At 43.5% G+C, this 22857-nt stretch overlaps 1 pseudogene; it reads left to right on the top strand.

The window, feature by feature from the left end:
* The first annotated feature begins 5150 nt into the window (after positions 1–5150).
* Positions 5151–11026, top strand: LOC142312728 (uncharacterized; annotated as a pseudogene).
* The last annotated feature ends 11831 nt before the right edge of the window (positions 11027–22857 follow it).

Below are 22857 nucleotides of genomic sequence, written 5' to 3' on the forward strand. Positions count from 1 at the left end.
ATAAGACCAAAGTACAGATTTCCACTGTTCTAATGTCCATTCCTCGTGTTCTTTAGCCCAAACAAGTCTCTTCTGCTTGTTACCTGTCCTTAGCAGTGGTTTCCTAGCAGCTATTTTACCATGAAGGCCTGCTGCACAAAGTCTCCTCTTAATAGTTGTTCTAGAGATGAGAAGGTGTGTCAAAACTTTTGGTCTGTACTGTATATAATTTATTTTTTTTTTGAAGGTGGGGTCCGATTAGAAATTCTGCTATGAGGCCCCATGATTTCTAGTACGCCTCTTCTTGGATGTAAGGGATTCATTCTAAAGGGTACAAAGACACTGATATACTCATAAATTTAACATTATTGCATTGATAGCAATTGTCTAAGCCTGAAAGTCAGAAGTTAATTCAACAGGTGGAATATTATGAGCAACAATGAGTATATTGTACACAGTTGCATATTATCCCATTTTGTTTTTAATATGGCTAACTCTATCACCAATATTCAAGTGTAATTGAATTATTCTCTAGATTTACTAAAAATTCCATTCTGGAAATAAAACGTTTTTGTTATATGTGCCATGCAAATTCAGTAAAATAGTAGTAAGATACTCAGTAGGCAGCTGACAAGAGGTTAAAAAGAAAATCTTCCTTACTTCACGTTTCACCACTCTAGCCACCTCCAATGCTCCCTCCTAACCTCCGCACCTATTTTGAACTGCATTTAATGCTCAATGTTAACTCTATCTAGACCAGGGTTTCCATCCACAAGCAGGCCCAGGAGTTTACTGCACATGCTCATGGGCACACTTAAAGCCAGAAGTCCTAGCCTGGAGTAAACACTGGGCTGCGACTTCTGGCTACAGGCCCCGGAAAAAACTGTGCCTGTAGTTAACTCTGCAGCCTGGTCATAACCAGAGGTTGTAGACAACCATGAAGAGAACAAGATAGTCTCAAGGGTCAGGGAAAATACCCAGAGAGATGAGAGGTAATATAAATATAAGTATTTTTTTTTTTACATCTTATTATTCTCTGGGAACTCCAGAAAAGAAGGCACTTCAGAGCACAAAAAGTGACATTAAATTTGAGAATTACTTTGCAAATCAAACTCCTTTTTTAAAAAAAAGTTGAACTTTAAATGTCATTTCAGTAGGATGCCAAGTGGTGCTTTTGAAATTCTATGCAGAGGGAAGGGTGAAGAGGAGGGAAGAGCTAGACTCAGTTACAGACTCCAATGAACTTTATAAGCTTTTCCTATCTAAGTAGGGAGAAAGTCTGTATTCACTGAAGATACATTTTACCATTGAATTGAGAATTATTTTAATGAAATATCAGTTTTGTAAAAGAAAAAAAGTTGATGTCTCTAATAGAAATATTTCATAGTTCATTATTTTCACGTGTACTGTAAAAAAAAAAAAAAAAAAAATTAAAATGACGGTTTTTCTTTAAACGACCACTGATCAGCTATTATCAAGCCAATCTAAAGGCTTTTCCAAACCTTTTACAAACAAAATAATTGTAAATACTATAATTTTGTATGCTTGGATTATTGTCTTACCGGCAGCAAGTCAACTGTTTAAAAAGGGAAATGTGATGACTATGATGCTTTTTATGCTGCCTGTCATGTAAAACTCTTGAAGGGCCCTCACCCCCCTCTTCTCTGCCATCAGCCACAGGTCGTCATGATTGGCCTGAAAGTTTAGGTATTTATGACTTTGGGTGATGGTGGAACTGCAACCAAAGGATGCAAAGAAAGACAATCCTTTGTGCTGTTGGAGGGAAGAACTTCTAAAACAGTTTTTAAGTCCTACGTTAATACTAGAAAAATGAAAAACATATTGCCAGAATCCTTGTGGAGTGCTGAACCCAGCGCACTGTTTCGCTTGACGGGGAGATCGCCGGTATCATGACAAATTAGTATTGGCCAGTAAAATCGTGCTAGATGTGTTGTGTTTGGTATCTATGTAAATGTAAAATCGAGATATAAAATATGACGCTAATATCTTTCACCTGAGTGGCCCAGGGGCAAAGATATGTGAAAATTTAGAATTAAGGAACCTTTGGGACAATCTCAGCACAGCCCACAAGAGACTGTAAAATGAGGTCACAGAGAAGGGGGGTTATCTAAGGCATAAGAGAGACTAGCTCCTTTCTGGGGGGTCAGTCAGTACTGGAGGGCATCAGTAAGGGTGATGCTGGCCGATTATACCATCTTCTTCTCTTGGACTCCCTCCACTCCCTAAGTTTGGACGTCACATCTATGGCACGAGTTTACAGGTTAGGTAGAAAAGTCGGGTTTTATGCTTGGCTAAAAACCACGATTCCAAGGATTGTGATAAATTCTTTTCTTTATTTTCAAAGGTCAACGCGTTTCAAAGGCATCTCCGCCTTCTTCATCAGGACAAAGAACCGAAAAGAACAGCCTACACGCTGTTACCAGAGGATACATATATACCACTGAAGAAAGTAGCCACGTATACAGGGATGACGTCAGCTGTCCAGTGACTCAACATCACGTGGAGTAGACAGGGAAGAAGTGAAAAAAAGGAGAGGAAAAAAAGGAAGAGAAAGGGAAGAAAAAAAGTGTGGGAGTGAGAAATGTAAAAAAGTGTGTGCACTGGGTTAATATTATTAATAAAACCCTAGAGAAAAACGTTTGGAAAACGTTTCTATATAGAAATAGACATGCATGGATGAAGTATTAGATATATAAAAAGACCATATAAATATATTAATATATCATAAACATTTTTTTAAAAAACTTATGCATATATGTATAAAATATAAAAACCAGAAGTCAATCAGCATACTTAAAAACAGATATACCCAGAAACTATGGATCAATAAAAAAAGATCAGTTAGCTCGTTAAGGCCATATGGTTTGAAAGTGTCCAGTTTGTGAATCCAAAACGTCTCTTTTTTTACTAAGTAATTCCAATCTAGTGGGTATGTCTGGAGTAATATGCTCTATCGGAGTAATTTTAAACTACATCATTTTGTTGTAAGATAGAGCGCAATGCCTCAACAGGCCATGTAGCATATAGCCAACTTTCACATTATATCTATGGGAATTAAGTCTGTTGTGCAGAGCCTATGTGTTTCCCTACACACACATATATATATATATATATATATATATATATATATATATACATTTTAATACGGTTCCCTCACATTTTTTTATATAAAGTGATACATTTCACATTAAGGTACTGCATGTTTCTTTCGAAGGAGACATTTTATATGATACACTCCTCCTTTCAATCCACAAGAATTATTGCCCCCTTTTTTTAACCTTTTTTATCATTTTTATTCCATACCATTCACTAACAATCTTATTCTAATCATACAGTCGACACACTTAGTATAGTCATTTCTTTATTTTTCCAAACGTTTTTCTCCAGGGTTTTATTAATAATATTAACCTAGTGCACACACTTTTTTACTTTTCTCTCTCCTACACTTTTTTTCTTCCCTTTCTCTTCCTTTTTTTTCTCTCTTTTTTTTCACTTCTTCCTGTCTGCTCCACGTGACGCTTAGTCACTGGACAGCTGAAGTCATCCCTGCACACGTAGCTACTTTCTTCAGTGGTATATATGTATCCTCTGGTAACAGCATGTGTTAGGCTGTTCTTTTCGGTTCTTTGTCATGATGAAGAAGGCGCAGATGCCATTGAAACGCGTTGACCTTTGAAAATAAAGAAAATAATTTATTACAATCCTTGGAATCGTGGTTTTTAGCGCAGCATCAAACCCGACTTTTCTACCTAACCTGTGATTTCTACAGCTACATCGGGGCTGCAGCTGACCACTTTTGCATTCATTTGCTTCTGCTTTTCAAGGAGTTGTGCCTGTCACAACTTTAACAGGTGAGCACCTGACCTATTTCCTTATATCTGCTTTATCATCAGATAAGACCCTATGTGTGCTTTCTTTCCACAGTTTCTCTGATAATGGCACGAGTTTAGTAAGTTTCACGTTTATACCTTTATTTTTAATGTAACTGTCTATACTGTAATTGTATTGTTCCTTTTTGTAAATTCTTGTATATTTTTTAAACACTGCCTATTTTCGGATTAAATATATACAATTTAATAGTTTCTTTCCTCATGCTTTATATACGAATCCAAAAACTCGAAGGGCCTTATGCTATCTGTAACGGGTATCCGGAATGCCTGTGAAACGTCCGGTGGTGGCAGCGTAATTATTATTGCATAGAATTATTGGAGTGTTATCATTAAGGGTACCGAGGTATATATATATTCCATTAGCGGGAATCGGTGATATATACATTTACCCTTGCTGTGAGACCTCCAATAGTTGGCATTATCAGCTCAGCAGCCTCATCTTATGCATTGTCCTGCAGTACCAAAAGTGGCCTGCAGACAGGGGGGGCTAGAGAGTAGTCGTGTTTGTGACAAATCAGCGAACAGCTGCGGGATATCTGAGTGACTGCCCCGGCTGTTCATGACAAATTGGTGGCAAGCGGTGGGATTTAGAGCATTAGTGATCTGGTTTGAGCAAGCATCCCTTTCACTAAAAACTTTTTTTTTTCAAAAGTTTTGAGAATCGAACTCAGTGTTTAAATATATCTGGAACAATACTGTACATGTAGCAGTTACCCCCTCCCCTCTCTCTTGTTTTACTATCCTACCTTTTATTTGGCAATGATGGATGCAGAAGCCTGGTACAATCAGCAGAAGAAGGAGGTTCTTGCTGCACTCTGCAGATCCAAGTTGATTGATGCCCATGGCAAAAAGAGGCAGGACCTCAATAAAGAACTTTTACAATGGGACGCAGAGCACGTCCGTTCCCCCAGTGCTGAAGAAGAGGAGGCAAGCCAAGCCCAGGATGGTGCTGCTGCAGAGTCCCCGCCATCAACTGCAAACCAGAGCAGTGACCGGGGCAACATGGACTCCTACCTGCAGATGGCCCTACAGCAACTCGCTGCAGATGAATGGGAGGGATGGCTGAACCTCATTCAGCAATATCGAGAGATTGAGAGAGCCGAGCGCCAGGCCCAGGCTGAGAGATCCGAGCGAAAGCGCCAAGCCAAGAGAGACCATGAATTGAAGGTACTCAAAGCCCGGCAGCAGACATCTTCCTCACTGAACTGTGAGTCCAATAATGCCAGCAGCTTTAAGCCCCGACCGGAGAACTTTCCTGTGATGTAAAGGGACGGGGATTTGGACTCCTTTCTGAGGAGATTTGAAAAGACTTGCTTGCAGTACCAGTTGCCCCCAGCACAATGGGCACAATACTTAACCCCAGGGCTGCGAGGCAAGGCCCTGGACGCGTTTTCCAGTCTCCCTCAAGAGCAGAGTGGAGACTATGAGGCCATAAAGCAGGCCCTAATATGGAAGTATCAGCTGACTCCAGAGGTGTACCAAAAAAAATTCCGGACCCTCCAGCGCGAACCTCATGACAGCTACAGTGATTTGGTGGGTGGGCTCCAAACCATCTTTGACCAGTGGATCCAAGGACTGTCCGTTACAACCTTTGAGGAGCTGAGGGACCTAATGGGGAAGGACCAACTCCTACATCTTTGTCCTGTGGAGGTTCGACAGTTTGTTATGGACCGAGAGCCCAAGGAGGCCTCTAAAGCATCCCAGATTGCCGACACCTATGAGGCCAACCGTGCATCGGGGGTGCGGAAGCCGTCCACCGCCAGCTGGAAAGGGGGTAAGATGACAACTACGACCACCCCTGCTCCTACCAGCCGACCTCCCATAGGTCCTGTGTCATCCACCAGTGCCCGGCCCAACTCTGACACTCGCAGGTGTTTTTCATGCAACCAGCCTGGACACCTCAGCTCCGCTTGCCCAGAGAGGCAGAAGAGGAACCCCACATCCAACACCCAAGGGACTAGTGCAGCTGTCTTTTTGGTGGGGGAGGTGGGTGGTAGGACCTGTGAAAAACTACACTCCGTCACCGTGGGCAGAACCCCCACTGTGGGGCTCAAGGATACTGGAGCCGACCAAACACTGATCCGCCCCGAACTGGTGCCTCCTGAAAACTTTATCCCAGGAAAACTCCTAACTGTCACGGGGCTTAGGGGTGTTCTCCAATCTTTCCCAATGGCCCGGGTTTCTCTCGACTGGGGTGCTGAGAGAGGGTGGAGGGAAGTGGGGGTGTCCGAACATCTACCAACCAATGTTTTATTGGGGACTGATTTGAGTCGATTGGTTGCACAATTTCTCCCTGACTCCCTGATGATCCTCCCAAATCCAATAAGTCAAGTGATACAAATGTTGTTGATAAGTCATGTGATGCAAATGTTGTTAAATCATGTGATGCAAATGTTGTTGATAAGTCATGTGATGCAAGCGCTGTTAAGTCATGTGACCCGAATGCGGATATCCAGAACGGGATTACAAATGTTGTGCATGGTAATAAAGTGAAGGTTTGTACAGGGGAACTCAGCCATGCCACGCTGCAGGGTGACGTGGCTGAGGACGACCCCAAGGTAGTAAGTGTCTGTGCTGACAGAGATGGAGGCAGACATGAGAACCGCGAGGAAAGTGGTCAAATGCAGCTGACCAGTGTCACAGCGGACAGGGACACAGCCGGTGGTAGCTGCCCCAGGATTGGCACTGCTACTAAGGTACTACGGGATGAGGAGCAAGTAGCACCCAGAGCCGGTCAGGCTGATGGGGAAGAGTTGTTATTCCCCGGGGAGACAGCCTTCATCGGTGCTGTCACCCGCATTCAGAGTGCCCAGAACGCAATTGAAACCTTGCCTTCTGACACCTCTTCACCCAGAGGGATAACGGAACTAGTTACAGACCCAGAGCAGGTCTCAGAGGGTCCCAGTGAGGTTGGAACCTTAACGTCACTTTTGGCTGCCTCTAGCCAAGAGTTCCAGGTGGCTCTACGAACTGATGCCAGTCTAGAGACGTTAAGGGACCTCGCAGAGAAGCCCTCGTCCAAGACTGATAAGGAGAGGGTATTCTGGGACCAGGGGAGGCTGTACCGGGAGGCTGTTCCCTGTAACCCCCAACAGGAGTGGCTTAAGGAAAGACAGCTCGTAGTGTCTCACTGGTTTAGGAGTGAGTTGCTGCGGATTGCCCATGAGATCCCACTCACCGGACACCTGGGGGTCAGTGAAATCAAGGCCCGGCTGTCTCACCACTTCTATTGGCCCAAAATGGGGACAGATGTTGCCAATTACTGCCGCTCCTGTATCACATGTCAAAGAGTGGGAAAGTCAGGGCCTGCTCCCAAAGCTCCCCTGATCTCTTTGTCGGTGATAGAGGAGCCTTTCCAGAGGGTCGCTGTGGACATCGTCGGAGCTCTGGCCGTCCCCAGCAGCTCTGGAAAATGTTTCATCCTTACTGTGGTAGACTATGCTACCTGGTATCCGGAGGCAGTGGCTCTGTCCTCAGTTAGGGCCGATAAGGTGGCAGATGCCCTCCTGGCCATATTCTCCCGAGTAGGATTTCCCAGGGAGATGCTTACCGACCAGGGGATTCAGTTCATGTCTCGTCTAATGGAGGCTCTCTGTAAGAAAATGCAGGTGCAGAATCTGGTATCAAGCACCTATCACCCACAGACCAATAGTTTGTGTGAGCGATTTAATGGTACCCATAGGCAGATGCTTAAGATGCTGGTTGAGTCACATGGACGCGACTGGGAGAGGTATCTCTCACACCTGTTGTTTGCTTACAGGGAGGTACCACAGGCCTCAACTGGGTTTTCCCCTTTTGAGCTCCTGTATGGCAGACGAGTCCGGGGGCCTCTTGGTCTGGTAAGGGAATCCTGTGAAGAGGAACTGAACTCCCCAGAAGTGTCTGTTGTGGAGTATGTCATTCGGCTCCGTGACAAAATGTAGTCAATGAAATGGCTAATGCACGAGAATATGGTGCAAGCCCAGGCCAGCCAGAAGCGATGGTACGACCAACAAGCTCGAGAGCGGGTGTACAAAACAGGTCAGAAGGTGGGGGTCCTAGTCCCAATGACCCAGAACAAGCTTCAGGCAGCCTGGGAGGGTCCATACCTTGTGCATCAGCGCCTCAATGACGTAAACTTCATGGTTACCACCGACCATGCCAGGAAGAGGCAAAAGATCTTCCATGTCAACATGATGAAAGCTCATCATGACAGGGAAGCCTTCGCCCTTCCTGTGTGTAGCCTTCCCGAGGAAGGTGAATGCGAAGTCTTGGTGGAGATGGAGGGTCTATCGAGGAGGCGGCATTCAACCCACAGCTATCCATGGACCAAAGGTCTCAGCTGTGGGAGGTATTCTGGCCCTATCTGATAACCTTCACGAATGTCCCAGGGAAGACATTCCTAGCCACCCACCAGGTGGACACAGGGAGTAATTCCCCTGTCCGTGAACCCCCATACCGTGTCTCCCTAGAGGTACAAAAGGACATAAAAAGGGAGATTGATGAAATGCTAGTCCTTGGGGTGATCCAGAGGTCCAAAAGTGCATGGGCCTTGCCTGTAGTTTTGGTTCCAAAAGAGGACCGGACAACCAGGTTTGTGTGGACTACAGGAGGCTAAATGCAATCACAGCACCCGATGCATACCCAATGCCACGCATCGATGAGCTACTGGATTGCTTAGCCGGGGCCCGGTACCTGACAATCATGAACCTGAGTCGAGGGTACTGGCAGATTCCTATATCCAAGGAAGCACAAGAAAGGTCCGCCTTCATCACTCCATTTGGACTGTATGAATCCCTCGTCATGCCCTTTGGCATGAGAAATTCTCCTGCCACTTTCCAGCGATTGGTCGACCAGCTGCTTGAGGGACTAGGAGGGTTTGCAGTTGCTTACCTGGATAACATTGCCACCTTCAGTCCCACTTGGGAGGAACACCTGGGGCATTTGGAGCAGGTGCTCAGGCGGATCCAAAGCGCTGGTCTGCCTATAAAGCCAGGGAAGTGTCAGATCGGCATGACGGAGGTACAGTACCTCGGACACCGAGTGGGTGGCGGGACCCTGAAACCAGAGCCAGAGAAGGTTGATGCCATCACCTCCTGGCCTACCCCCAAGTCAAAGAAGCAAGTGATGTCCTTCTTGGGTACGGCAGGGTACTATAGGAAGTTCGTTCCTAACTATAGTGCTCTTGCTAAGCCATTGACGGACCTCACCAAAAAGAAGCGACCGCAAGCAGTCCTGGTGACTGTGAGCACTCCCTCAGAGCACTGAAAGCTGCCCTCGCCAGTTCCCCAATCCTACAAGCCCCAGACTTCACCCTACGATTCATAGTCCAGACAAATGCCAGTGCATTTGGCCTAGGTGCAGTACTCAGCCAGGTAAATGGGGATGGAGAAAAGCATCCGGTGGTGTTTCTCAGCTGCAAGCTTTTATCCCGGGAGGTGGCCTATGCCACTGTGGAGACGGAGTGCCTCGCTATAGTGTGGGCCCTGCGGAAACTGCAGCCCTACCCATATGGATGCAAATTCACCATAGTAACAGACCACAACCCTCTCAGCTGGCTACACCGGGTTGCCGGCAACAATAGTAAGCTAATGCAGTGGAGCTTGGCACTACAGCAGTATGATTTTACCATTCAACACAAGAAGGGTGTTGAGCATGGCAACGCTGACGGTCTGTCCTGGCAGGGAGATGCCAGTGAGGTAGGCTGAGGAAACGATTGGCAAATCAATCTCCCATGCTACCTCAAAAACAGGGAGGTGTCATGTAAAACTCTTGAAGGGTCCTCACCCCCCTCTTCTCTGCCATCAGCCACAGGTCGTCATGACGATTATCTGATCGGCCTGAAAGTTTAGGTATTTATGACTTTGGGTGATGGTAGAACTACAACCAAAGGATGCAAAGAAAGACAATCCTTTGTGCTGTTGGAGAGAAAAACTTCTAAAACAGTTTTTAAGTGCTATGTTAATGCTAGAAAAATGAAAAACATATTGCCAGAATCCCTGTGGAGGGCTGAACCCAGCGCACCTTTTCGCTTGACGGGGAGATTGCCGGTATCACGACAAATTAGTATTGGCCAGTAAAATCGTGCTAGATGCGTTGTGTTTGTTATCTATGTAAATGTAAAATCGAGATATAAAATATGATGCTAATATCTTTCACCTGAGTGGCCCAGGGACAAAGATATGTGAAAAGCTAGAATTAAGGAACCTTTGGGACAATGTCAGAATAGCCCACAAGAGACTGTAAAATGAGGTCACAGAGAAGGGGGGTTACCTAAGGCATAAGAGAGACTAGCTCCTTTCTGGGGGGGGGTCAGTCAGTACTGGAGGGCATCAGTAAGGGGGATGCTGGCCAATTATACCATCTTCTTCTCTTGGAGTCCCTCCACTCCCTAAGTTTGGACGTCACTTTTATGGCACGAGTTTAGTAAGTTTCACGTTTATACCTTTTATTTTTAAGGTAACTGTCTATACTGTAATTGTATTGTTCCCTTTTGTAAATTCTTGTATATTTTTTAAACACTACCTATTTTCGGATTAAATATATAAAATTTAATCGTTTCTTTCCTCATGCTTTATATACGAATCCAAAAACCCGAAGGGCCTTATGCTATCTGTAACGGATACCCGGACTGCCTGTGAAACGTCCGGTGGTGGCAGCGTAATTATTGCATAGAATTATTGGAGTGCTATCATTAAGAGTACCAAGGTATATATATATATATATTCCATTAGAAGGAATCGGTGATATATACATTTACCCTTGCTGTGAGACCTCCAATATTTGGCATTATCAGCTCTGCAGCCTCATCTTATGCATTGTTCTGCAGTACCAAAAGTGGCCTGCAGACAAGGGGGGCGGTAGAGAGTAGTCGTGTTTGTGACAAATCAGCGAACAGCTGCGGGATATCTGAGTGACTCCCCCGGCTGTGACATGGCATGACACTGACATAAAAAAATTATCTCACAATATGAATGAGTGTTTAACTAATAAGTATACAGTATGTTCATATTTTACTCTCACTTCAGTGGCTCCATCAAGGCTTAGGTATGAAGTTCTGGAAAACAGGAATCGGTGAATGCATTGACAGGGACATTAACTGTAAGGTTAAGTTTACACGACTTTGGCTTTTCTTCCAAGAAAAATGGTCCTATTAGGCTAATAAGAATACTATCAGATTCTGACTCAAGTTTCATCAGAATTTGATCAGAGTGGGGAAAAGCAAGAGAAGTAAGGCAGCAATAAAAAGACAACAAAGGTTAACACCACAACTGCTCACTACAATAATGCACAACAATCACCAGTAAGTCTGGATCAAACCACCTCCCAATACCAGTATAGATAAGCTATAGCTGGCATTAATGGATGCGTCCAGCCTGCATATATAGGACGTGAGAGAATATGACTGCCTCTTCCATTTCATGTGACTAAAGGAGATTAACAAGCAAACCAGCAGATATTAACTCTTGCTATCCTCCCTATGAGCTACTAGTATGTGGGTCAACACCTGAGCCTCCCTGCGCTGATCACAGATATCAAAGAAGTTAGAAGTCTGAGTGCAAGAATCTGGAGTTTACACAAATCCTGTCTCCACGCCATGACAGTCTATAATTCTACAAACACCTACTTGTGACAAGCTGAGAGCTATAAAATTCTCAGGAGGTAAATCATGCATGCATTTTTTAAAAAAAAAAATCTGACATGTGCACTAACATATTAAATAACATTGTGTGCTCTATTATGGTTCTGCTTTTAACTTTATCTAGGAGGCCGCATGGCACATGAAATACAGAATATAGAGTAGGACCCCCCTATTGAGATTTGCCGTGATGTTGGCAGGGGTGGCTCAAAAAATTGATCAATTATTTGCTAAAAATCTCATTTTTTTATTATAGTACAGTTGGAATAAATTTGTGAATTTTCACTTTTTATATGATGCATGCCAATTTCAGATCGTGCTGGTTCCCTTTTTTTCTCTGTTTTGACCGTAGTTATGCTACAAATCTGGTGTCTGACCAACACCATACCATGCACGCCTGATTTTGGTTTGCAATATATTCCTCCTGTTGGTAGCTGTTCAGACTCAGTTACCTCACCCCTTTCCACAGGCAATGCTAATTAAGCACCATTCTTGGATCTGGTCCGCCTTTATCAATGGTTGCTGTTTGACACTGGGAGGATCAGTTCTGATATAGTCCTGGTATGTGTAGGGCTTGCTCCACATGCTGGGACCTGGGCTGGTCTCTATCCACAAGTGCCTTTTTTGCAACATGGAAGCGGCTATATACAGGTTGCAGGTATGTGTGCTCTATTATGGTTCTGCTTTTAACTTTATCTAGGAGGCCGCATGGCACATGAAATACAGAATATAGAGTAGGACCCCCCTATTGAGATTTGCCGTGATGTTGGCAGGGGTGGCTCAAAAAATTGATCAATTATTTGCTAAAAATCTCATTTTTTTATTATAGTACAGTTGGAATAAATTTGTGAATTTTCACTTTTTATATGATGCATGCCAATTTCAGATCGTGCTGGTTCCCTTTTTTTCTCTGTTTTGACCGTAGTTATGCTACAAATCTGGTGTCTGACCAACACCATAACATGCACGCCTGATTTTGGTTTGCAATATATTCCTCCTGTTGGTAGCTGTTCAGACTCAGTACCTCACCCCTTTCCACAGGCAATGCTAATTAAGCACCATTCTTGGATCTGGTCCGCCTTTATCAATGGTTGCTGTTTGACACTGGGAGGATCAGTTCTGATGTAGTCCTGGTATGTGTAGGGCTTGCTCCACATGCTGGGACCTGGGCTGGTCTCTATCCCCAAGTGCCTTTTTTGCAACATGGAAGCGGCTATATACAGGTTGCAGGTATGTGTGCTCTATTATGGTTCTGCTTTTAACTTTATCTAGGAGGCCGCATGGCACATGAAATACAGAATATAGAGTAGGACCCCCCTATTGAGATTTGCCGTGATGTTGGCAGGGGTGGCTCAAAAAATTGATCAATTATTTGCTAAAAATCTCATTTTTTTATTATAGTACAGTTGGAATAAATTTGTGAATTTTCACTTTTTATATGATGCATGCCAATTTCAGATCGTGCTGGTTCCCTTTTTTTCTCTGTTTTGACCGTAGTTATGCTACAAATCTGGTGTCTGACCAACACCATACCATGCACGCCTGATTTTGGTTTGCAATATATTCCTCCTGTTGGTAGCTGTTCAGACTCAGTTACCTCACCCCTTTCCACAGGCAATGCTAATTAAGCACCATTCTTGGATCTGGTCCGCCTTTATCAATGGTTGCTGTTGTACACTGGGAGGATCAGTTCTGATATAGTCCTGGTATGTGTAGGGCTTGCTCCACATGCTGGGACCTGGGCTGGTCTCTATCCACAAGTGCCTTTTTTGCAACATGGAAGCGGCTATATACAGGTTGCAGGTATGTGTGCTCTATTATGGTTCTGCTTTTAACTTTATCTAGGAGGCCACATGGCACATGAAATACAGAATATAGAGTAGGACCCCCCTATTGAGATTTGCCGTGATGTTGGCAGGGGTGGCTCAAAAAATTGATCAATTATTTGCTAAAAATCTCATTTTTTTATTATAGTACAGTTGGAATAAATTTGTGAATTTTCACTTTTTATATGATGCATGCCAATTTCAGATCGTGCTGGTTCCCTTTTTTTCTCTGTTTTGACCGTAGTTATGCTACAAATCTGGTGTCTGACCAACACCATACCATGCACGCCTGATTTTGGTTTGCAATATATTCCTCCTGTTGGTAGCTGTTCAGACTCAGTTACCTCACCCCTTTCCACAGGCAATGCTAATTAAGCACCATTCTTGGATCTGGTCCGCCTTTATCAATGGTTGCTGTTTGACACTGGGAGGATCAGTTCTGATATAGTCCTGGTATGTGTAGGGCTTGCTCCACATGCTGGGACCTGGGCTGGTCTCTATCCACAAGTGCCTTTTTTGCAACATGGAAGCGGCTATATACAGGTTGCAGGTATGTGTGCTCTATTATGGTTCTGCTTTTAACTTTATCTAGGAGGCCGCATGGCACATGAAATACAGAATATAGAGTAGGACCCCCCTATTGAGATTTGCCGTGATGTTGGCAGGGGTGGCTCAAAAAATTGATCAATTATTTGCTAAAAATCTCATTTTTTTATTATAGTACAGTTGGAATAAATTTGTGAATTTTCACTTTTTATATGATGCATGCCAATTTCAGATCGTGCTGGTTCCCTTTTTTTCTCTGTTTTGACCGTAGTTATGCTACAAATCTGGTGTCTGACCAACACCATACCATGCACGCCTGATTTTGGTTTGCAATATATTCCTCCTGTTGGTAGCTGTTCAGACTCAGTTACCTCACCCCTTTCCACAGGCAATGCTAATTAAGCACCATTCTTAGATCTGGTCCGCCTTTATCAATGGTTGCTGTTTGACACTGGGAGGATCAGTTCTGATATAGTCCTGGTATGTGTAGGGCTTGCTCCACATGCTGGGACCTGGGCTGGTCTCTATCCACAAGTGCCTTTTTTGCAACATGGAAGCGGCTATATACAGGTTGCAGGTATGTGTGCTCTATTATGGTTCTGCTTTTAACTTTATCTAGGAGGCCGCATGGCACATGAAATACAGAATATATAGTAGGACCCCCCTATTGAGATTTGCCGCCCTAGTAACAAGCATGGTGGAGGAGTTGGTTTGCTCCTGTCCGACCAATGCTCCTTTACACCAATTCCTCTACCACCCTCTGTCACGCTCCCCTCTTTTGAGGTGCACTCCTTACGCATCTACGCCCCCTCCAACCTTCAGCTGGCTGTCATTTACCGCCCTCCAGGGCCAGCCACTGCCTTTTTTGACCATTTCACCACCTGGCTACTACACTTCCTTTCCACCGACATCCCCACCATCATTATGGGTGATTTCAATATCCCCATTGACACTTCCCACTCATCTGTCTCCAAACTTCTAACACTCGCTTCCTCCTTCAGCCTCACCCAATGGTCTTCTGCAGCTACTCACAAAGATGGCCACACGCTGGACCTCATCTTCACTCGCCTCTGTTCCCTATCTAACCTCTCTAACTCACCTCTCCCCCTGTCTGACCACAACCTACTCACATTCTCTTCCCTCTCTTCTCCAAGTATGCAACCCCCCCTCCACAAATTTTCATACCCTCGCAGAAATATCAAACACATTGATTTACACGCCCTTTCTCAGTCCCTTCTCCCCCTCACAGACATTGCATTTCTACATGATGCAGATGCCGCTGCAACTTTATACAACACTACAATCTCTGCAGCTCTCGAATCAGCTGCCCCCCTCACACACACCAAAACCCGCACAATCAACAGGCAACCCTGGCACACAAGGCAGACTAAAGAACTTAGACGGGCTTCCAGAATTGCTGAGCGCAGATGGAAGAGGTCTCATTCCACTGAGCACTTCATTGCATATAAAGAGTCCCTCACCACTTTCAAGTCCACACTCACTGCTGCAAAACAAACCTACTTCTCATCCCTCATATCTTCTCTCTCTCACAACCCTAAACAGCTATTCAACACTTTCAATTCTCTCCTCCGTCCTCCGGCACCACCTCCCTCTCCTCTCATCTCAGCTGAAGACTTTGCCTCTTTCTTCAAGCGGAAGATTGACAACATCAGAGCAAGCTTTGGCCCACAATCACCACAGCCCCTCATCATAGCAACTCATCCCTCTTCCTCCAAATCCAGCTTCTCCACCATGACAGAAAACAATCTCTCCACTCTACTCTCAAGATCACATCTAACCACCTGTGCACTGGACCCGCTCCCATCGCACCTCATCCCCAACATCACCGCAGTCCTCATCCCAGCCCTAACCCATCTCTTCAACCTATCACTAACAACTGGTGTATTCCCTTCATGCTTTAAACATGCCTCTATTACACCCATCCTCAAAAAGCCCTCCCTTGACCCATCCTCTGTGTCAAACTATCGCCCCATATCCCTTCTCCCCTATGCCTCAAAACTACTGGAACAGCATGTCCATCTTGAATTGTCCTCATACCTCTCCTCCTGCTTCCTCTTTGACCGGCTTCAATCTGGCTTCCGACCACATCATTCTACCGAAACTGCCCTAACCAAAGTCACCAATGATCTACTAACCGCCAAAGCCAAGCGACACTACTCTATCCTCCTCCTCCTGGACCTGTCCTCTGCCTTCGACACAGTAGACCATTCCCTCCTACTACAGATTCTCTCATCTCTGGGCATCACAGACTTGGCCCTATCTTGGATCTCCTCATACCTAACCGACCGAACTTTCAGCGTCTCCCATTCTCACACCACTTCCTCAGCTCGCCCCCTATCTGTCGGTGTCCCTCAAGGCTCAGTTCTTGGACCCCTGCTGTTCTCCATCTATACCTTCGGCTTGGGACAGCTCATAGAGTCCCACGGCTTCAAGTATCATCTCTATGCCGATGACACACAGATCTACCTCTCTGGACCTGACATTACCTCTCTACTAACCAAAATACCACAATGTTTGTCTGCTATTTCATCCTTCTTCTCTGCACGATTCCTAAAACTTAACATGGACAAAACAGAGTTTATTGTCTTTCCTCCTCCTCACTCACCTCCTCCAACAAGCCTTTCCATCAAACTTGATGGTTGCTCACTCACCCCAGTCTCACAAGCTCGTTGCCTTGGAGTAACCCTCGACTCTGCTCTATCCTTCAAGCCACACATCCAAGCCCTCTTCAACTCATGCCGATTACAACTCAAAAATATCTCCCGGATCCGTGCTTTTCTTAACCAAGAATCTTCAAAAACATTAGTGCATGCCCTCATCATCTCCCGCCTCGACTACTGCAACCTCCTGCTCTCTGGCCTCCCTTCCAACACTCTTGCACCCCTCCAATCTATCCTAAACTCTGCAGCCCGCTTAATCCACCTCTCCCCTCGCTACTCCCCAGCCTCGCCACTCTGCCAATCCCTTCACTGGCTTCCCATCGCCCAACGACTCCAGTTCAAAACATTAACCATGACATACAAAGCCATGCACAACCTGTCTCCTCCCTACATCTGTGACCTAGTCTCCCAGTACCTACCTGCACGCAACCTTAGATCCTCACAAGATCTCCTTCTCTGCTCCTCTCTTATTTCCTCTTCCCACAATCGTGTACAAGATTTCTCCCGTGCATCCCCCATACTCTGGAACGCTCTACCTCAGCACATCAGACTTTCCCCTACCGTGGAAAGCTTCAAGAGGAACCTCAAGACCCACCTCTTCCAACAAGCCTACAACCTACAATAGCCCTCAGCCCAGTAGACCACTGCGCAACCAGCTCTGTCCTCACCTATTGTACCATCACCCATTCCCTGTAGACTGTGAGCCCTCGCGGGCAGGGTCCTCTCTCCTCCTATACCAGTCTGTCTTGTACTGTTAATGATTGTTGTACGTATACCCTCTTTCACTTGTAAAGCGCCATGGAATAAATGGCGCTATAATAATAAATAATAATAATAATAATAATGTTGGCAGGGGTGGCTCAAAAAATTGATCAATTATTTGCTAAAAATCTCATTTTTTTATTATAGTACAGTTGGAATAAATTTGTGAATTTTCACTTTTTATATGATGCATGCCAATTTCAGATCGTGCTGGTTCCCTTTTTTTCTCTGTTTTGACCGTAGTTATGCTACAAATCTGGTGTCTGACCAACACCATACCATGCACGCCTGATTTTGGTTTGCAATATATTCCTCCTGTTGGTAGCTGTTCAGACTCAGTTACCTCACCCCTTTCCACAGGCAATGCTAATTAAGCACCATTCTTGGATCTGGTCCGCCTTTATCAATGGTTGCTGTTTGACACTGGGAGGATCAGTTCTGATATAGTCCTGGTATGTGTAGGGCTTGCTCCACATGCTGGGACCTGGGCTGGTCTCTATCCACAAGTGCCTTTTTTGCAACATGGAAGCGGCTATATACAGGTTGCAGGTATGTGTGCTCTATTATGGTTCTGCTTTTAACTTTATCTAGGAGGCCGCATGGCACATGAAATACAGAATATAGAGTAGGACCCCCCTATTGAGATTTGCCGTGATGTTGGCAGGGGTGGCTCAAAAAATTGATCAATTATTTGGTAAAAATCTCATTTTTTTATTATAGTACAGTTGGAATAAATTTGTGAATTTTCACTTTTTATATGATGCATGCCAATTTCAGATCGTGCTGGTTCCCTTTTTTTCTCTGTTTTGACCGTAGTTATGCTACAAATCTGGTGTCTGACCAACACTATACCATGCACGCCTGATTTTGGTTTGCAATATATTCCTCCTGTTGGTAGCTGTTCAGACTCAGTTACCTCACTCCTTTCCACAGGCAATACTAATTAAGCACCATTCTTGGATCTGGTCCGCCTTTATCAATGGTTGCTGTTTGACACTGGGAGGATCAGTTCTGATATAGTCCTGGTATGTGTAGGGCTTGCTCCACATGCTGGGACCTGGGCTGGTCTCTATCCACAAGTGCCTTTTTTGCAACATGGAAGCGGCTATATACAGGTTGCAGGTATGTGTGCTCTATTATGGTTCTGCTTTTAACTTTATCTAGGAGGCCGCATGGCACATGAAATACAGAATATAGAGTAGGACCCCCCTATTGAGATTTGCCGTGATGTTGGCAGGGGTGGCTCAAAAAATTGATCAATTATTTGCTAAAAATCTCATTTTTTTATTATAGTACAGTTGGAATAAATTTGTGAATTTTCACTTTTTATATGATGCATGCCAATTTCAGATCGTGCTGGTTCCCTTTTTTTCTCTGTTTTGACCGTAGTTATGCTACAAATCTGGTGTCTGACCAACACCATACCATGCACGCCTGATTTTGGTTTGCAATATATTCCTCCTGTTGGTAGCTGTTCAGACTCAGTTACCTCACCCCTTTCCACAGGCAATGCTAATTAAGCACCATTCTTGGATCTGGTCCGCCTTTATCAATGGTTGCTGTTGTACACTGGGAGGATCAGTTCTGATATAGTCCTGGTATGTGTAGGGCTTGCTCCACATGCTGGGACCTGGGCTGGTCTCTATCCACAAGTGCCTTTTTTGCAACATGGAAGCGGCTATATACAGGTTGCAGGTATGTGTGCTCTATTATGGTTCTGCTTTTAACTTTATCTAGGAGGCCGCATGGCACATGAAATACAGAATATAGAGTAGGACCCCCCTATTGAGATTTGCCGTGATGTTGGCAGGGGTGGCTCAAAAAATTGATCAATTATTTGCTAAAAATCTCATTTTTTTATTATAGTACAGTTGGAATAAATTTGTGAATTTTCACTTTTTATATGATGCATGCCAATTTCAGATCGTGCTGGTTCCCTTTTTTTCTCTGTTTTGACCGTAGTTATGCTACAAATCTGGTGTCTGACCAACACCATACCATGCACGCCTGATTTTGGTTTGCAATATATTCCTCCTGTTGGTAGCTGTTCAGACTCAGTTACCTCACCCCTTTCCACAGGCAATGCTAATTAAGCACCATTCTTGGATCTGGTCCGCCTTTATCAATGGTTGCTGTTTGACACTGGGAGGATCAGTTCTGATATAGTCCTGGTATGTGTAGGGCTTGCTCCACATGCTGGGACCTGGGCTGGTCTCTATCCACAAGTGCCTTTTTTGCAACATGGAAGCGGCTATATACAGGTTGCAGGTATGTGTGCTCTATTATGGTTCTGCTTTTAACTTTATCTAGGAGGCCGCATGGCACATGAAATACAGAATATAGAGTAGGACCCCCCTATTGAGATTTGCCGTGATGTTGGCAGGGGTGGCTCAAAAAATTGATCAATTATTTGCTAAAAATCTCATTTTTTTATTATAGTACAGTTGGAATAAATTTGTGAATTTTCACTTTTTATATGATGCATGCCAATTTCAGATCGTGCTGGTTCCCTTTTTTTCTCTGTTTTGACCGTAGTTATGCTACAAATCTGGTGTCTGACCAACACTATACCATGCACGCCTGATTTTGGTTTGCAATATATTCCTCCTGTTGGTAGCTGTTCAGACTCAGTTACCTCACCCCTTTCCACAGGCAATACTAATTAAGCACCATTCTTGGATCTGGTCCGCCTTTATCAATGGTTGCTGTTTGACACTGGGAGGATCAGTTCTGATATAGTCCTGGTATGTGTAGGGCTTGCTCCACATGCTGGGACCTGGGCTGGTCTCTATCCACAAGTGCCTTTTTTGCAACATGGAAGCGGCTATATACAGGTTGCAGGTATGTGTGCTCTATTATGGTTCTGCTTTTAACTTTATCTAGGAGGCCGCATGGCACATGAAATACAGAATATAGAGTAGGACCCCCCTATTGAGATTTGCCGTGATGTTGGCAGGGGTGGCTCAAAAAATTGATCAATTATTTGCTAAAATCTCATTTTTTTATTATAGTACAGTTGGAATAAATTTGTGAATTTTCACTTTTTATATGATGCATGCCAATTTCAGATCGTGCTGGTTCCCTTTTTTTCTCTGTTTTGACCGTAGTTATGCTACAAATCTGGTGTCTGACCAACACCATACCATGCACGCCTGATTTTGGTTTGCAATATATTCCTCCTGTTGGTAGCTGTTCAGACTCAGTTACCTCACCCCTTTCCACAGGCAATGCTAATTAAGCACCATTCTTGGATCTGGTCCGCCTTTATCAATGGTTGCTGTTTGACACTGGGAGGATCAGTTCTGATATAGTCCTGGTATGTGTAGGGCTTGCTACACAATTTCAGATCGTGCTGGTTCCCCTTTTTTTCTCAATAATCTATAGAGATGCAGACAAGAATACTGTTTTTCAGGCATCACTTTTGGCTGTATCTGCCTATTTGAGATGAGATCCAGCCACAGCTACTTTTCTGTATATTGGATAAATGTTAGAAAAATTACATTAGTTGCAAAAAATAATAACATTTTGAGTATTTATGCAAAGAAAATGTATGAGAATGATACATTTGGCCATTTTTTTCCTAAGCATGCTAATCATTCACATAAAGTATTAATGGTCAGAGACTAATAGCAAAAAACAAGTGACATTGACCCTACTATTCTTTGAATAACAGGAACAGTTTTGTTAGTTAAGTTCTTTGAACGCTTTTTATTGACAAGCCCCAATTCCCACACTAGCTTAATCTTGATGTGCTGCTCCAGAGAGACCAATGCTCAAAATTAATCTTTTCATCGTTCAATAAATTACAAACTGTCATGGTTAGATACATCAAGAATAAAGGTAAAGTCCTCTGTAGGTTTGATTGACATACTTTGTTTTGACAGGATTTCCACATGCACAATTCCTACTTCCAATGTTAGCTTAAATTTATCATTCCAAAAAACTTGAAAAAAAAAAAGAATAGTTAGGCCTTATCAATTGCCTTTTTTTTACTATTATATTATGACTTAATACATTTGTGTAGTTTAGTTTCAAAACTCACCACAATTCCTGAACTAAGCTTGGTTCCCTGACGGTCTCTACTTCCTGCTAAAGTGATTACAGCAGCACCACTCTTGTGTTTTTATATTGCACCACTTGATTGGTGTTTTATATCTAAGCCCCAGAAGAAGAAAAAATAGTGCACAAAAATAGGGAGCACCACCGAATAATATTGTGATGCAAAGGCAATCTTTTATTGTAGAAAAAAACTTTAAAACCATTTAAAAACCAAACACACTGAGTGACACGGTATGAGACTCCCCAAGTGACCCACAATAAAAAGAAATGTACACAGCAAGATTATATAATAGACCAAAACCCAAACTGCCCACAATTATAACTTGCATATGGGATGAGATACAGTGATATCAAAATCTAACAGATATGTATCCCATGATAATCAAAAACCCATCAAATGACAACATATGTATGAGACAGTAACCTACAACAATATCACGATCTGACATGTGTATAATATTTAAGAAAAATTGCAGAAAATTATCATAGAACGGTTTGCCCATGTACCAAGTATGAATCAAAATGGAAGGAGAGAGCCCAATGTAATTATGAAAGGACTCAATAAGATCATACCAATCCTGGCCAGGAAAGAAGAGTCCAGTGGTCATATAATGTACCAAAAAAAGTCCATAAGGCAAAAACCTTTCATGAGCATAATAGCCAGGGCAAGTGCCATGAAGAAGCCGCTGTAGCTGCGATACGCGTGGGTCCTGCTGATGGGATCCTTCTTGATTCTCTTCTCCTCCATTTCCTTCCCCTTGCCTTGGCTATTATGCTCAAAGAGGTGTCACAAGATAAGCTGCCAGAGGAATTATAAAGTGCACCGTAGCAAAAGATTATAATGCCCTGTATCCGCACTACAGAATACTAATGAGCTATTGGAATAAACAAACCCAAAGGCAAAAAAAAGTGCTATAATTACCAGAATGGTGACTGTAAACTGCCTGGGTCTGGGTCCCTCCATCCCAACGCCGTTTTGCCATAGCTTCTTCTGGGTAATTATAGCACTTATTTTGCCTTTGGGTTTGTTTATTCCTATAGCTTATTATTATTCTGTAGTGCGGATGAAGGGCATTAATATCTTTTGCTAAGGTGCACTTTATGATTCCTCTGGCAGCTTATTTTTGAGATACTAATTTATGTGTTTGTTTAGTGTTTGCACTAGCTGCATTTTTTTTGTATACTTTTCTATGTTGCAATTTTGCAGCAGAATATGTTTACAGTGGAGTTTATTCTATGAAGCTTCACATAATTTATTATTGAGATAATCTTTTCATTACTAAAATATTTCTATATATATTTATGTGAGGTATTTATTATAATCTATGAATTTTTGTATTTATTGTTCCCTCTTTGTAGTACTTTTATGAAAACATTTGGGTAATCATTTGGGTCTCTCTCAAGAGTATTATTCTCCCTTTGTTTTTGTTTTTTTTAAAAATGTAATCAATAAAATACATAGATATTTTTTAGCA

Source organism: Anomaloglossus baeobatrachus, chromosome 1, assembly GCF_048569485.1.
Source record: "Anomaloglossus baeobatrachus isolate aAnoBae1 chromosome 1, aAnoBae1.hap1, whole genome shotgun sequence".
In the NCBI taxonomy this organism is placed as follows: Eukaryota; Metazoa; Chordata; class Amphibia; order Anura; family Aromobatidae; genus Anomaloglossus; species Anomaloglossus baeobatrachus.